Source organism: Balearica regulorum, chromosome 1 (assembly GCF_011004875.1).
Source record: "Balearica regulorum gibbericeps isolate bBalReg1 chromosome 1, bBalReg1.pri, whole genome shotgun sequence".
NCBI lineage: Eukaryota > Metazoa > Chordata > Aves > Gruiformes > Gruidae > Balearica > Balearica regulorum.
In genome coordinates this window covers 122,074,767-122,085,830 of record NC_046184.1, presented here as the reverse complement: position 1 = coordinate 122,085,830, position 11,064 = coordinate 122,074,767, and the positions used below count along the sequence as shown (strand labels likewise).

Genomic DNA, 11,064 nt, shown 5'->3' with positions numbered 1-11,064 from the left:
ACGTGTGTACCTCTGGTGACTAACTGGCCGTGTGTTCTCTCCCTTCCTCTTAATCTTGCTCAAATTATTGCTTAATCTGAATGCTCTTTTGGCCTGAGTTATAAAGATAGTGCAGCCAACATTTCCAGCTATCAGTAAGTAGGCTTTGTAACACAGGACCACGGAATCTGTACCTGCTCTGCATGCTACAGAAAGGAGCTTTTTCAAAATTAAAGTGTAAAGACTTGCATCCCATAAAATAGCCTATTTCTTCAGCCAAGTACTTAAACAGAGACCCGTCGCTGAGTACAGCATAGGAGCGTGCATTTGCATTTGCACATAGGAAAAATCCCACTGACGGTAGCTTAATACTAAGCAACTGATGAAGAGTTTTGTTTGATGGAGGCCTATAAAAAGCTGGAATCAGTGGAGTTACCTCAGTAGATAAAATGCATTAGAACTATCCAAAAGTCTTTGATAAAGTTTAGGTTGTTGTTTTGTTGGTTTTTTTTCCCAGAAAGGCTGTTTAACAAACGTGGCATACCAGGATGCCGGAGAAACCCTCCTCACGGCTGAGATACGAAAGCCATGAGCGAGCTGCGCTCAGAGGCGCAGCTGAAGGCTGAGGAGTTTTACGCAAGTGAGTTTTTGCTCGCGTAGTCCCCGCGCCACAGGAGGGTAGGTGTATCAGCACCGAGATCATCACAGCTACTGAACGGAGGCTGTGCAAACCAGGAGGGCTCGCAGCCTCCCACACTGCCTACCGCTGCCAGCTTCACCTGAGCTGACGAGTTCAAAGGCAGCTCAGATGTGCCTGCACGAGCTCCGGTAACAGCTCTGCACTAACATCTGGGGCACAGTATAGCAGCGTGACATGAAAAGTAAGAACAAACCAGCTAGATGGCCCCGCAGAAACTGAGGCGGGGTGTCTCGTGTCTTCTAGCAGGGCTGTTGATAGGAATGAACCCAATTAAGGGCTATGTGCTTATGTGGGAGCGTCTGCAGAACGCACACACAGACACATACATGTAAAGCATTGTCCAAAATTGACAAAAAACACGGTGAGGACCCTAACAAGGACAGGTGAATGGCAGCCCAGTAAACACTGATAAATAAAAAGCAACGACCACTAGGAGAAGTGATTGGAAATCCAGTCACAGATACTTTATTGACTTATAAACTATGACACTCTGGAAAAGGGTAGGATTACTCCTGATGACAGCTCTGCAGGAAAGCTTCTGTAGAGTATGTCTTCTGTGAAAAAAAAAAAAAAAAAGATGATTTATTATGAGGCATAAGAAACAGTGGAAAATACATTCTAAACAGCATAATGTGATAGGTAAACGAATAATACACTGCCAACTGGCATGCTGCATTCAGTTTTGGTCAGTGCTTTTATAGGAGATAATACAGTAACAGAGGGGATTCAGATAAAAAATAATTAAAATAAGTAGACGAATGAAGAATTTTCTATATGAAAAGATAAAAAGGATTAGGTCCATTTAATTTAAAGACAAAATAAGAAGGAATATATTAGAGGTTGCAATATGACGACTCTAATACAAATGAAATATCCTGTGCTCCTATTCAACATTTCTCTCATTCAAAAAGTGGAAACATTACATGATAAAAATCCATAAGGAGTGATAAAAGACTGCATTTTTTCACACAGCACAAATACGAACTTATTCTCTGGAACTCTTTGTTCTAGCAGGATTAAAACGGACTGAACATTTATAAAGAAAATTAGAATATGTAAATTCATTAAGTTCCAGAAATATTTTTCAAGAAGTTATGTATACCATCTTTAGATTAAACAGAACCTGGTCTGATATCATATACCAATTCCAGCATACATTCAGGAGAGGAAAAAGGAAGTACAGGAGGGCGAGCGCCACAAAAATAGCTTTTCTACAGCTAACGGCATTACTACTTCAGCTATGATATCTCATGTCCTGTTGATATTAGATGCAAGAGTCATGAGTTGTTCATGAAGGTAAGATTCACCCTTTTCCAATGGCAAAGCTTCTGGCCCCATCCTTGCATTGCTGTAAGCCAGTGAACTTTAAACTCCGCGTGTTTTCACGCGGAGAGCTCACTGCCTATGCAGACCCAAATTGTGCCGGCCTTGTGCCTTAGGCCAGAATAACACTGAGGAGAAAATCCACTTCTGGTGTGGAGAGGAGAAAATATTTTCCTGACAAATGATTTAAAAGACAATAATAATACTGAGAGCTATTTGTAGCTGTTTGGAAAAAAAACTGAACAAGTCCCAGTAGAGACAGACAGGCAGGCAGAGAGTGGAGGAAACACTGCAGAGCTAATTAATTTATTACATAAATCCATGGCTTATCAAGTGATTATCACTCCATATAAAAGCCGTGAGCAAAAAAGGAACATTAGAGCTTTCAGGAGCATCGACCAGCATCCTTTTGGGAGGGGAGGACTGGTGTAGTATTGAGCCTCCGGGAACAAGTGACTCGTGACATGCTGCATGTATTGGCCAGGTTTTTCCAAACCCAGAAGCTCTTCCTTCTCCCTATCTTAAAAAGAGAAGAAAGCAAAACAAACCACAAAAAAGTCCCCAAGCCCACTGTGTTGGGTTTGCGTGGCAAGGTTTTGGTAGCGGGGGGGCTACAGGGGTGGCTTCTGTGAGAAGCTGCTAGAAGCTTCCCCTGTGTCTGACAGAGCCAATGCCAGCCGGCTCCAAGACAGACCCGCCGCTGGCCAAGGCCAAGCCAATCAGCGCCTCTGTGATAACATATTTAAGAAGGAAAAAAAAAACAGTTAGAGGGAGCTTTTGCAGTCGGAGAGAGGAGTGAGAAGATGTGAGAAACTCTGCAGACACCAAGGTCAGTGCAGAAGGAGGGGCAGGAGGTGCTCCAGGCGCCGGAGCAGAGGTCCCTCTGCAGCCCGTGGTGAAGACCATGGTGAAGCAGGCTGTCCCCCTGCAGCCCATGGAGGAAGGATGAGGGGGTGTAGAGATTCCACCTGCAGCCCGTGGAGGACCCCACGCCGGAGCAGGTGGAGACACCTGAAGGAGGCTGTGGCCTGTGGGAAGCCCACGCTGGAGCAAGGTCCTGGCAGGACCTGTGGCCCCGTGGAGAGAGGAGCCCACGCCAGAGCAGGTTTGCTGGCAGGACTTGTGACCCCGTGGGGGACCCCATGCTGGAGCAGCCTGTTCCTGAAGGTCTGCACCCCGTGGGAGAGACCCGTGCTGGAGCAGTTTGTGAAGGACTGTAGCCCGTGGGAAGGACTCATGTTGGAGAAGTTTGTGAAGGACTGTCTCCCGTGAGAGGGACTCCATGCTGGAGAAGGGAACGATGAGAGGAGTCCTCCCCCTGAGGATGAAGAAGCAGCAGAGACAACGTGTGATGAACTGACCGTAACCCCCATTCCCCATCCCCCTGTGCTGCTGAGGGGGGCGGAGGTTGAAGCTGGGAGTGAAGTTGAGCCCGGGAAGATGGGAGGGGTGGGGGGAGGTGTTTTAAGATTTGGTTTTATTTCTCATTGCTCTACTCTGTTTTGCTTGGTAATAAATTAGATGAATTTTTTCTAAGTTCAGTCTGTTTTGCCCATGACAATAATTAATGAGTGATCTCCCCCTGTCCTTATCTTGACCCACAAGCCTTTCGTTACACCTTTTCTCCCCTGTCTATTGAAGGAGGGGGAGTGATAGAGCTCTGGTGGGCACCTGGCCTCCAGCCAAGGTCAACCCACCACACCCACAAACAGTACAATGAGAAAGAGAAAAAAAAAAAAATTAAAACCCCTGGTCTTCGTAACCCAGTTCCTCCTACATGCATTTCCCACAAACTGTCAACATCCCACAGGAATCTACCCACGTTACACATCACAGCACAATGCTCCCGACAAAGGCATCTCAACTCATGATGTTTCAGGCAGCCTTTCAAACCGCCTTCAGTGTATCTAGGTTCACCAGCTCTGTAATTAGGTATTAAGTTTAAGCAATCCAGGAATTTATGCAGGGAGATATTTCTTTGGCTGTTCAGCATGATTTATGCCTGCATGGTCTAGCTGGAATGAACAAAGGTTCGTCCCATGAAGAAAATGAAAGTTTCCATATCTCCAGTAGGCTCCAGTTCAGTGAAGCACTTAAACGTATGTTCAGGTTCATCCCTATTTAGAATAGCATTTAAACAAGCATGGGTAGCTCAGCGGTCCTCTCGGTTCCACAGGACTAAAGTGTGCATGTAACTGCTCTCCTAAACAGGCTTTGGTTTATAAACAACATCAATAATAATGTTAATAATCATCATCATAACAACATCTGCTCTGTTTGACTTTACATGACACCACCAGACTTCAGAAGCGAGCTATGATAAATTATAAGGACAGGTTCTTGCCATAAACAAAGCAGAAAAGGTAACATTGTGAATAACATTGATTCTTGCCAATACAGTTTTCTTTGGTACATGCCAGATTGTTACAGGGTTAAAATAACCGTTCAAAATGCCTCTTTGATGTGTGATTAACTCTCAGCAAGTGAATATTCCTACTGACCCAAAGAACTGAAGGCTCCATCATATATTTCATTTTAGTCTGTAACATCAAGGGTTAGGTTTTCCAACAAAAGTTGGAAAAACATCATTCTAGGAGACCAGGGGGCAAAAGGCAAAATATGATGAAATGTAAGACAAAATTATTGGGTCACATCAGCAGCCAGTTCTACAGAGGGCTGCACAGCATTTTTTCAGATGCTTTGCTAATCATTACACTGGTACGTGTTGAGAGAAGTGATGTTAATGATTCTTCTCATATTCCCAAATATTTGCCCAGAATGTTAATAACAACAAATTTGGCAATCAGTTCTTGATATTTCAGCACCTATCCTACTTAGCGTAACTCACTAATCTAAACATGCATCTGCCTCTGTTTTCACCACACACATACCTTAATTGCCACAAAAACTGATTTACATTGTTAGCTCTTATGTGTATTTGATGACTTCCTGTGGCCCCTTCCAACTTTCAGATGAACTTCAGATACACTATAAGCCAGACAATACATTGTAGCTCTATGGCTTCCAATGGACTGTTAGGACTGGTACGTTGATATTCCCTTTATTTTATTTAATTTACCTTCCTGTATATTTCAGTTAACAATTTTGAGAAAGTTACAGAGCCATTAGCATGCAGACCTCAGTAGTGTTCAAGGACACCTGCCACTTAGATTTTCTAAATCTAATCTTCATTCACGCTTTCTTGTCTTTCAAAGAAAAATGACAACATTTTATTGCTGATTAATTTTCTGAAGTAACTCCACTTTTGCAGCTGCATCTGAAACAACAAAAATCTTTGCACTTACTATATATACAAGTATGTATATAAATACAAATATATGCATAATAAAATATGTAGTGGTATCTTGATTTTGCCAGGGAATACTTGAAATGACCAAAGAGCAAATTTAGTGGTTGAAAGACTCACATATCTCAACTGGTACATGGTGCAATTTTTCCATTTGATCTTTACTGTGACCTTATGCAAACCACAACATTTCAGGAAATGTTCTGATCTTTCTAGCCAGTGATTGTGAAGCAACATTTTAAAAGAGGGTTTTCAGGCATATTATCAACTTCTTATTCCATGGAAATGCAGGGGAGCAGAAAAAGCACTCTTATCTTACTTAGTCATTCAACATTGGTATTAATGATACGTTCATATATCTAATAACTATGTGTTTTATATTTGTATGTTCATATTAATGTAAACAAAATTGGAAAACAAATCATAAAAGTGAGAATTTTTTAATGGCTGAATCATCACTGAAAGGACAGAGTGACAACATATGGATGGTCTACCAGATGGTCCCAAGCCTCTAAGCCTTAAGATCTGCCTGAGTGCAGCACCAGACCTCCTCAAGGTTCATGATAAGTGATTGAAACGTGAAACATCTGGGTTTTTATACAATTACGTCTAAAAAACCAAGCTTGCAATCTACCCAATTATAAACACTTATTTTTGAAAAAACAAAACCAAAAACTGTCATAACTTTTTAATTGCTTAATGTATTTTTGCAGTATATCTTGAAACGAGAGAGGTTGTAATGGACCATTGCCCAGCCGACGTGCTTGGGAGGAGGATTTGGGGCCAAACATCTCTGTGTTGGCTTCTTGTAGCTCCGCAACACATTTAGCATTGCGGGTTCCCATGCACTGGGTCCTCTGACCTTGCCAGCTGAGTTACTACCCGCTTGCGGACTGCTGAGCAGGGACAGAGGGCTCCTCTCCCCCCCGAACCAGGGGCGTGCAGGCAGCCAGGCTGGCAGTGCCTGGCGGGAGGCAGCAATAGACAGCCACACTTTTCCAGGGCAGGAGAAGGCAGAAGGCAGGAGGAGAAAGTGGCCAGAGCTCACTTCCCTTTCTTCTCTGTGGAAGTCAGCCGAGCTTGTCTGCTCTTTCCAACCTTACTTTAAAATGGTTATTTTAAAAGCCACGCTCATTTGCTTTGCAGGTTTCTCTCCTTCTATGAGGCAGAGAGGAATAAAAGCGAAGAGCTCGGCCCTGCTTGAAGGAGAGGCACCACTTCATTTCCCTATACATGCAGTTTTCTTCTTGTGCTGGGACACTGCTTGAGGATGTGGCACAGAGGGAGGAGGGGGTAAGGTGGATGAGCTCCAGTGTAGTTCATGCCCGCGTTACGCTCTGGAGAGATGCAGCACCACCTGTGATAGACAGGTACGCTCAGCCCACAGCTTTCCCGTAGCGTGGCTGCAGATCACAGAAACCAGCCAGGGAGGGGACAAGGTTGGCAAAAAGGAAGTACGGAGTTACGGACCTGTTTTTCTTTGTGTTTTGTAAAACTCATGGTGGCATTAAAAGCCAACATAAATTACAATTACTCATCATATCTGCAGTTGTTAAGAAGACCTGTTCCTAGTTTCAGTCCTAATTATCAGGCTAGTAATTTCAGATTCTTTTTTAACACAGTATGAGGGACTGCACAAAATCTGCCCATGAAAACAAGCAAAGACCTTAAAGGTATAAAATGAGATAATTACAGTCTGAAACAAAAGAAAAAATGTTAGTGCTCAATTCCCTCAACGATAATTAAAACTTACATCTGATTGCCATAACTTAAGCATCTACTTAGAAACGGAAGCCATTTTTTTCCTTGTTAGTGCTAATTTACATTCCTACAACAGCGTTGGAATAAAAAGACAGACCAGTGACCAAATGGAAAATTCTGCATAGTCCTGAAGCAAAACATGCTTAGGATTTAAATTCCCTTTGCTGCAATACCAGGTTCGTTAGGACTGATCGGCTCTTTGCTTTTATTTGAAACAGGCGCAGAGGCAACCGAGTTCAGGTTCAAGAATCTCTCGAAAGGCTCTTCAAGCCCACGTGCCTTTCTCTGTCTCTGTGGTGTGAGAGCAATGGACTCTTCAAGCTCTCCTGTGCCGCTGCAGCACACCTGCTACTGAAAAACTCCAGTGGGAAAGACGAACAGCAAAGCTGCTTCCATTTTTCAGGTGGAGAAAAGTCTATCATCAACCAAGTCCTCCGGAGAAGGCAAAGGAAGGAAGATCATCGCCAGAGCAGCGCTGTAGGGTGACGAAGCCCACACCTGCAGCAGGTACAGCATCTCTCTTTGGTTAACAGTGGCAGTGAAACACCCAGCCTTCATTTTTTTGCTTTCCCCTGAAAAGGTGTGTTTGGAAAGTTCGCCAGGAAGGCTGGAACCCTCTGAGTGCATCGAGGTGGGACCAGCCCATCCTGACGGTGGGTGAGCCAGCAGCCAGCCCCCAGGTCTCTGCCCGCCATCCTTTCGCAAAAGGAAGACAGTCGGAGCTGCACAAGAGGGAAGAATAAGACAAAAGGAGGGGAAAGATCAATTATGAGAAGCAATCTCCAAATGATCACACCTTGATGTATTTATTTACACTGCTTTTCATAAATTCCACCGGCCACGTTCCTAATCCCAAAGATTTTGAAATATGCAGCAGAACAGTTATTTTCCCCAGACTGGGATATGTTCATCGGCCACAAGTCGTTACCTGGAAACCCCTTCACAATTAAGCCTTTATTAAAACTTTTCAGGATAAATAGTGGATATATTTAGAGCAGGTTCCCTCCAGTTTTTGCCATCAGAAATGCAATTGTTGCGCATCCTGAGGGACAAGTGATTTGTTGCCAATAATTTAACAGAGGGCTCCTCACAAAAATATTCTCCCTTAATCCATAAGAAGCTCCATGTCCCAGGTGTCTGTGTTTGTGCACACTCCTAAAGTGGGCAGGTGAGAGAATGGGCAATCTGTTTGTTTGGGGTTTTTTTTTCCTCTTTTAAACAAAAACACTTTTAAAATTAATTCATCCTAAAAAGAAGGCAATATCTTCTCCTTTAGTACCCTTAAGTCTACAGGAAAACAAATGGCTCCACAGAACATTAGCAGCAATCAAAGGGCAAACAATCTATAGTCAATCAAAATAAACGTACCAGATGACACAAATCTGCTTTCACTTACAGTAAATGAGTGTATATAGATATCTACATGGGTAAATAGGCTTCTCAGAAGTTTCTTCTGGAGAAAACTCATAAAACTTGGAAATGCCAAATAGATATCTTTATGTCCCACTGTGCAGTTGCTCATAAACTTCATGTACATTTACTGTAAAAGTAACATTGCCACTGATTATTACTGACTGAATGCAAGCCAAATATTTCTTACAATCACATAAGGAATACATTTGCAATATTTTAAATAGCTAAAAGTAACCGATCATCGATGTAATTAAATGAAGCCATTTGTTACTCCATTATTCGAATGTCCTGCTGCCATGCAAGGTGTACTTTTCTCACAATACGCTAATCCCAGCCATGCTGGCCTCCTTTTTCCAAGTTCTTTCCCTGCATTGTTCTAGCCTGGCAATCACTCTGCATATTGACATTTCTGTTCAAATAAACACACTTAGAAATGAGGTTCCTTGGCATTTCCAGAACTTCGGGGTGTTTTCAAGTGCACTTCCTAATGCTTTTCGCACTTGAGAAAGCCTTGTGTGTAATTTTAAAGAAGAAATATAAATTCTCATGGCATGAAACATATGCTTTCTGAAGAATATAAGTTTTGCGGCGTATGGCATAATATCCACTCAAAATGTGCTGCTGTTATAGAGAGGGTCACATGCTTGTTTGTCTTGAATAGAATATTATTCTGTAAGTCACTGTGAATCAAAGGGTCTCCTAAACCGATAAAGTACTGGACAACCAGCTCAATAATAACAGAACAGGGTTCTAAGAGCTGCAAGTATTAAATAACGTGGTAAGACGGAGACGGTCAAATATGTAAGGTGTATAATTAACTCTAGAGTATTTAAGAAACTTTCAGCCTGGTTTAATTACTTATCAAAGACATTTTAATGCTGCTTTGCAAGAGGTCTTTATCTTACTGAAAATTAGCTTTTCAATAAATTTCTGTTGCCACTCGGGCCAGATCATTGTAGTAAAACCACATTGATCAAGGAGTATAATGTTTGCCTTTCCCTGCACCTGACATTTCTATCATTTCATTTTTAGTAGTTTTTTTCTTTGATTTGCTCAACTATTAGCTGTTTTTATGCCCACGAGAGTGTATGGCAGAACTGAAAGGATGCATACTTAGTGATATTCAACACAGCTCTGTCATCCTGTTTTTACACTAGCATAAAATTGGTATAATACAGTGATAAATCAGGCCTGTAACAGCTAATCCTTCGTATCTCAAGAAGGCACAGTTACTCTTTGGTTTTTTTAGGTGCTCTTAGCTACTGTTACAGTTGGTTTCATAGCTGCTTTTTGTTTTTTTAATTAAACTTACTGTTCTTTTTTTGCCAGTCCCTTTGAACATCTTTCGAAAGCCTGTGTGATAACCAGTGTACAGAATTCAGTCAGTTTTGAGAATATTCATCAGACTGGGGGATTTGGTTTTGCGGATTCCCTGTCAGAGGTGTCTCACAGCTGTGCCTTACTAAACCCAAATGCTCACATTTGTTCATCATACATAAGAAAACAAAACTGAACTGATATGCGTAGCAAAAGAAGTAAGTTTTTATAAGCCAGATGCAGAAAGACAGTTCTGGCTTCTGGGATGCCTGTGTGTGCATACAGAAAGGATACCTCCCATCATGTCAGGGTTTGACGACTGCCGCCGCAGTGCATCTGACTTTTTCAGCACTCTTTCGACATCTAGACTGCCATCACTGCTAAAGCTGCAGTTTTGTGATAGCTGTCACATACATTTTGTTTTCAGCTGGCTTCATGTGTTTTAAAATCAATCCACAGCTCTTGCCATAAGACGACTTTTGTTTCTTAAGAGGAGAATGATGTGGAGAATGATGTGAGAAGAGACACACTGTGAACACTTCTAGGGGGGCTCTCAAGGATGCGATCTTACAGCTAGAGCTCATGATTTCCTCTGGATACCTCGGAGGAACTTCCAAAGTAGCTCAAGCCCATCTGCGTCCTATCCACCTGCTGTGGTCCCATGCTCCTGCCCTGCCTGCTCCCTTCCACCAGGGTGGGTGGGCTCTTGCCTGCATATGCAGCAAGCAGGGAAATGCATTTCTGCCAATGCAGCTGAAAACAAGGACTGCAAGGAAGCACTGAGCTTTCTGCAAAGTCAGCTCCGGCAGCCGGCTCACTGCCCACGCAGCTGACCCCGGAGGTGGTGCGAGGACAGGACAGGAGTGCATGGTGGAAGCAGGCAGGACATCAAGCTGCCATTGAGCTTTATCTTCTGGTTACGGTTTCACATCTTGCTCAGTCCTTGCCAAGGAAGAGGGAGGAGGTCCTGCTCCTCATCCTCTCTCCTCCCCCAGCCACACGCTCCTGATCATTCCCCTTGGGATGGCTCTAGCAATCAGATAGCCCTGGGGTAAATCAATTCAGAGAATTGACCCACTGGAAATCTAACACTGCACATAAATAAATATGCAAATAAAAGAACAGTTTACTGCCAGATATGTCAACCTGTCAACTGAGCCGATTCACCCTAAGGCCACACAATTGCTAATGCCAATATGAGGAGGGAGGAGGGTACCTGCAGCTGAGGAAAGGGGGCAGAGAAGAGGGAGCAGGACCTTCTTTT

General features: G+C 43.0%; 2 long non-coding RNA genes across 2 annotated transcripts in view; one reads left to right on the top strand and one right to left on the bottom strand.

Moving 5' to 3' along the window:
* The first annotated feature begins 2,578 nt into the window (after positions 1 to 2,578).
* LOC142604761 (uncharacterized) overlaps positions 2,579 to 11,064 on the top strand; it is a 152,120-nt gene continuing 143,634 nt past the window's right edge. Inside the window, exon 1 of the long non-coding RNA XR_012838599.1 lies at positions 2,579 to 3,169. This is a non-coding gene — a long non-coding RNA (uncharacterized LOC142604761). The remainder of the gene's footprint in view (positions 3,170 to 11,064) is intronic.
* Positions 7,593 to 11,064, bottom strand: part of LOC142604758 (uncharacterized) — a 128,655-nt gene continuing 125,183 nt past the window's right edge. The window contains exon 3 of the long non-coding RNA XR_012838598.1: positions 7,593 to 7,792. This is a non-coding gene — a long non-coding RNA (uncharacterized LOC142604758). The remainder of the gene's footprint in view (positions 7,793 to 11,064) is intronic.